Genomic DNA, 6,000 nt, shown 5'->3' with positions numbered 1-6,000 from the left:
GTAGAAATAGAACCAGAATGTATATATATGTATTGCCAGAAGTCCCAGGAGACCTAGAAAAGAACTAGGAACCAGTTCCCTCTGTTCCACTAGTGCAGCAATCAGGTTATGGCATCCGCAGCTCCTTGGTGGGACTAGCAAGTATTATAAGAAAGAAGATGGTGGCCGCCGCAGCTGGGCTGGGGCGAGCACAGACAGCTTACCCCTCCAGGCTTCCAGGTCCGGGCCGTGCGGCAAGCCCTCACCTCCGCCACCAGCAGGCTCTCTCAGCAAGCGGAGACCGGGGATGTCGTGGACGCCGACCTGGGGACCAGCCGCACGGGCGCCGCGGCTCTCACTTCCAGCGGGGGATGCAGGTGCCGCTCGCAGGGACGAGCGCTCTCCTCTCCGGGGCTCTCCTGTTCCGTACTGCGGCGGCAGGCTGTGCAGAGCTCCGGGCACCTCAGGCAGGGCTCCGTACGGTCGCGATCCCCAGGAACCAGCACGTCCGGGCCCCACGCGATGACTTCCGGTGCGGACCTTGGGACACTCGAGACCCCGGCTTCCAACCCGGCGCAGGCCACAACCCGCACGGGCACCTAGAGCGTCCGCCGGCTCCGCAGCAGGCACCGGGCGGTCGCCAAGGGGTATGAGAGGCAGGGAGCCGAATTGTAGGGTCGTGTGGGGTAGCTTAGAGAGGAGTAATTCGCTTTAAAAATGCAGGAGCTGTGAAGCTGTGAGGCCACACGTTTGGCACAGTGCACAGCTAGCCACCCCCCCCCCCCCCCCCCCCCCCAATCTGTTCCACTCTTATTTTGAGAGATGCCACAGTATGTGTGCCCTTAGTTTTAAACGAGCAGGGGGATCTGTATGTATTCATTCCTTTTTCTCTTACGTCCTGGAGGATGCTGGGGACTCCGTAAGGACCATGGGGATAGACGGGCTCCGCAGGAAACATGGTCAGTTTAAGAAAGACTTTAGGATTTGGGTGTGCACTGGCTCCTCCCTCTATGCCCCTCCTCCAGACCTCAGTTGATTACTGTGCCCAGAGGAGACTGGGTGCTTTTCAGAGGCTCTCCTGAGTTTCTGACAAAGTATTTTGTTAGGTTTTTTATTTTCAGGGAGCCTGCTGGCAACAGACTCCCTGCATCGTGGGACTGAGGGGAGAGAAGCAGTCCTACTTCTGTGAGTTGAAAGGCTCTGCTTCTTAGGCTACTGGACACCATTAGCTCCAGAGGGATCGGTACGCAGGTCTCATCCTCGCCGTCCGTCCCGGAGACGCGCCGCCGTCCTCCTCACAGAGCTGAAGGTAGAAGCCACGTGAGTATGAGAAGTTAGAACACAATAGAGGCGGCAGAAGACTTCAATGTTCTTCACTGAGGTAACGCATAGCACTGCAGCTGTGCGCCATTGCTCCCATTCACCTCACATACTGTGTCACTGTAAGGGTGCAGGGCGCGGGGGGGGGGGCGCCCTGGGCAGCAAATAAATCTCTCCTGGCAAAAGATGGGTATATACAGCCGGCCACTGTATATACCTACGAGCCCCCGCCAAAGTTTTGTATTTTAAAGCGGGACAGAAGCCCGCCGCCGAGGCGGCGGGGCTTCTCCCTCAGCACTCACCAGCGCCATTTTTTCTCCACAGCACCGCTGAGAGGAAGCTCCCCGGACTCTCCCCTGCTTAGATCACGGTGACAAGAGGGTTTTAAAGTAGAAGGGGGGCACATAATTGGCGAATTGAGTAGAAAAGCGCTATCTGGATAAACCTAAATATTGTGTTTTTGTCCTGGGTTATTATAGCGCTGGGTGTGTGCTGGCATACTCTCTCTCTGTCTCTCCTAAGGGCCTTGTGGGGAACTGTCCTCAGATAAGAGGGTTCCCTGAGTGTGTGGTGTGTCGACATGTCTGAGGTAGAAGGCTTTTCGAGGTAGGAGGAGAAGCAAATGAATGTGGTGTCGCCGTCGACGGCGCCGACACCTGACTGGATGGATATGTGGAATGTTTTAAGTGCCAATGTAAATTTATTGCACAAAAGATTGGATAAAGCTGAAGCTAGGGAACAGTCAGGGAGTCAACCCATGCCTGTACCTATGTCGCAGGGACCTTCGGGGTCCCAAAAGCGCCCACTATCCCAAATAGTTGACACGGATACCGACACGGAATCTGACTCCAGTGTCGAATATGATGATGCAAAATTACAGCCAAAGGTGGCTAAATGTATTCGATATATGATTATTGCAATCAAAGATGTTTTGCATATCACAGAGGAACCCCCCTGTCCCTGACACGCAGGTACACATGTATAAGGGAAAGAAAACTGAGATAAATTTTTCCCCCCTCACATGAGCTGAACGAGTTATGTGAAAAAGCTTGGGAATCTCCAGACAAGAAACTGCAGATTCCCAAAAGGATTCTTATGGCGTATCCTTTCCCGCCAACGGACAGGATACGGTGGGAATCATCCCCTAGGGTGGACAAAGCTTTGACATGCTTATCCAAAAAGGTAGCGCTGCCTTCCCAAGATACGGCTACCCTCAGGGATCCTGCTGATCGCAAGCAGGAGGTTACCCTGAAGTCCATTTATACACATTCAGGTACCTTACTCAGACCGGCTATTGCATTGGCATGGGTGTGTAGTGCTGTAGCAGCATGGACAGATACCTTATCAGCAGAATTTGATACCCTGGATAAGGATACTATCCTATTGACCCTATGACATATAAAAGATGCTGTCTTATATATGAGAGATGCACAAAGAGACATTGGTCTATTGGGGTTCGAGAATCAACGCTATGTCGATCTCGGCTAGAAGAGTCCTTTGGACCCGACAATGGACAGGTGATGCCGACTCAAAAAGGCATATGGAGGTTTTACCTTACAAGGGTGAGGAATTGTATGGGGAAGGTCTCTCGGACCTGGTCTCCACTGCTACGGCAGGCAAATCTAATTTTTTACCTTATGTTCCCTCACAACCTAAAAAAGCACCGCATTATCAAATGCAGTCCTTTCGATCAAATAGAAACAAGAAAGGCCGTGGATCGTCCTTTCTTGCCAGAGGTAAGGGCAGAGGGAAAAAGCTGCACAACACAGCTAGTTCCCAGGAACAGAAGTCCTCCCTGGCCTCTGCAAAATCCACCGCATGACGCTGGGGCTCCACTAAGGGGGGGGCACATCTTCGAATTTTCAGCCACATCTGGGCCCACTCACAGGTGGATCCCTGGGCAATAGAAATTGTTTCCCTAGGTTACAAACTGGAATTCGAAGAGGTGCCTCCTCGCCGGTTTTTCAAATCGGCTCTGCCAACGTCTCCTCAAGAACGGGAGATAGTGTTAAATGCAATCGGCAAATTGTATCTTCAACAGGTGGTGGTCAAGGTTCCCCCGCTTCAACGGGGCAGGGGATATTACTCAACCCTGTTTGTGGTCCCGAAACCGGACGGTTCGGTCAGACCCATTTTAAATTTAAAATCCCTGAACCTATACTTTAAAAGGTTCAAATTCAAGATGGAATCGCTCAGGGCAGTCATCGCCAGCCTGGAAGGGGGAGATTTTATGGTATCTCTGGACATAAAGGATGCATGCCTGAGATTTGCGGTACAGGATTGTCATTACCAATTTCAGACGTTGCCGTTTGGGCTTTCCACGGCCCCGAGAATTTTCACCAAGGTAATGGCGGAAATGATGGTGCTCCTGCGCAAGCAAGGTGTCACAATTATCCCGTACTTGGACGATCTCCTCATAAAAGCGAGATCAAGAGAACAATTACTGAACAGCGTGTCACTTTCACTGAAGGTGTTACAGCAACACGGCTGGATTCTCAATATCCCGAAGTCGCAACTGGTTCCTACGACTCGTCTGACCTTCTTGGGCATGATTCTGGATACGGACCAGAAAAGGGTGTATCTGCCGATAGAAAAGGCTCAAGAACTCGTGACTTTGGTCAGGAACCTATTGAAACCAAAACAGGTGTCAGTGCATCACTGCACGCGAGTCCTGGGAAAGATGGTGGCATCTTACGAGGCCATTCCATTCGGCAGGTTCCATGCACGGACCTTCCAATGGGACATACTGGACAAATGGTCCGGGTCGCATCTACAAATCCATCGGTTGATCACCCTGTCCCCCAGGGCCAGGGTGTCTCTCCTGTGGTGGCTGCAGAGTGCTCACCTTCTAGAGGGCCGCAGATTCGGCATTCAGGACTGGGTCCTGGTGACCACGGACGCGAGCCTCCGAGGTTGGGGTGCAGTCACACAAGGAAGGAACTTCCAGGGTCTTTGGTCAAGTCAGGAGTCTTGTCTTCACATCAACGTCCTGGAGCTAAGGGCCATATTCAACGCCCTTCGTCAAGCGGAGACTTTGCTTCGCGACTTACCAGTTTTGATCCAGTCAGACAACATCACCGCAGTAGCTCATGTAAACCGCCAGGGCGGCACAAAGAGCAGAGTGGCAATGGCGGAAGCCACAAAGATTCTACGCTGGGCGGAAAACCATGTAAGCGCCCTATCAGCAATGTTTATTCCGGGAGTGGACAACTGGGAAGCAGACTTCCTCAGCAGGCACGACCTGCATCCGGGAGCGTGGGGGACTTCATCAGGAAGTCTTCACACAGATTGCAAGCCAGTGGGGCCTGCCCCAGATAGACATGATGGCATCCCGCCTAAACAAAAAACTGCAAAGGTATTGCGCCAGGTCAAGAGACCCTCAGGCGGTAGCGGTGGATGCACTAGTGACACCGTGGCTGTTCCACTCAGTATATGTTTTTCCTCCTCTTCCTCTCATCCCAAAGGTGTTGAGAATAATAAGAAAAGGAGGAGTTCGGACAATTCTCATTGTTCCAGATTGGCCACGAAGGGCCTGGTACCCGGAATTGCAGGAGATGCTCATAGAAGATCCGTGGCCTCTTCCTCTAAGACAGGACCTGTTGCAACAGGGGCCCTGTCTGTTCCAAGACTTACCGCGGCTGCGTTTGACGGCATGGCGGTTGAACGCTGGATCCTAGCAGAAAAGGGCATTCCGGTTGAGGTCATTCCTACTCTGATAAAGGCTAGGAAGGATGTGACAGCTAAACATTATCACCGTATATGGCGTAAATATGTTGCTTGGTGTGAGGCCAGGAATGCTCCTACGGAAGAATTCCATCTGGGCCGTTTCCTTCACTTTCTACAAACTGGAGTGAATTTGGGCCTAAAATTAGGCTCCATTAAGGTTCAGATTTCAGCATTGTCCATTTTCTTTCAAAAAGAATTGGCTTCACTTCCAGAAATACAAACTTTTGTAAAGGGAGTGCTTCATATTCAGCCTCCTTTTTGTACCTCCGGTGGCGCCTTGGGACCTTAACGTGGTTTTGAGTTTCCTTAAGTCGCACTGGTTTGAACCACTTCAGACAGTAGAGTTAAAATATCTCACTTGGAAGGTGGTCATGTTGTTGGCCTTAGCTTCGGCTAGGCGAGTGTCAGAATTGGCGGCTTTGTCTCACAAAAGCCCCTATCTAGTTTTCCATATGGATAGGGCGGAATTGCGGACCCGTCCTCAATTCTTGCCTAAGGTGGTGTCATCCTTTCATATGAACCAACCTATTGTGGTGCCGGTGGCTACACGAGACTTGGAGGATTCAGAGTATCTGGATGTAGTCAGGGCTTTGAAAATTTACGTGGCCAGGACGGCCAAAGTCAGGAAAACTGAAGCGCTGTTTATCCTGTATGCAGCCAACAAGGTTGGCGCTCCTGCGTCAAAGCAGACTATTGCTCGCTGGATCTGTACCACGATTCAGCAGGCGCATACGACTGCTAGATTGCCGTTACCTAAATCAGTCAAGGCCCATTCCACTAGGAAAGTGGGCTCTTCTTGGGCGGCTGCCCGAGGGGTCTCGCCACTACAGCTGTGCCGAGCGGCTACTTGGTCAGGGGCAAACACGTTTGCGAAATTCTACAAATTTGATACACTGGCTGAGGAGGACCTCCTGTTTGCTCAATCGGTGCTGCAGAGTCATCCGCACTCTCCCGCCCGTTTGGGAGCTTTGGTAT

At 51.8% G+C, this 6,000-nt stretch overlaps 1 protein-coding gene across 6 annotated transcripts in view; it reads left to right on the top strand.

Annotated features, from left to right (window-relative positions):
• The window catches only part of TMEM209 (transmembrane protein 209), a 161,590-nt gene that overhangs the window by 117,775 nt on the left and 37,815 nt on the right, over positions 1-6,000 (top strand). The window lies entirely within an intron of this gene.

Source organism: Pseudophryne corroboree, chromosome 6, assembly GCF_028390025.1.
Source record: "Pseudophryne corroboree isolate aPseCor3 chromosome 6, aPseCor3.hap2, whole genome shotgun sequence".
Classification (NCBI taxonomy): Eukaryota; Metazoa; Chordata; class Amphibia; order Anura; family Myobatrachidae; genus Pseudophryne; species Pseudophryne corroboree.
This window is presented reverse-complemented; position numbering and strand designations above follow the sequence as displayed.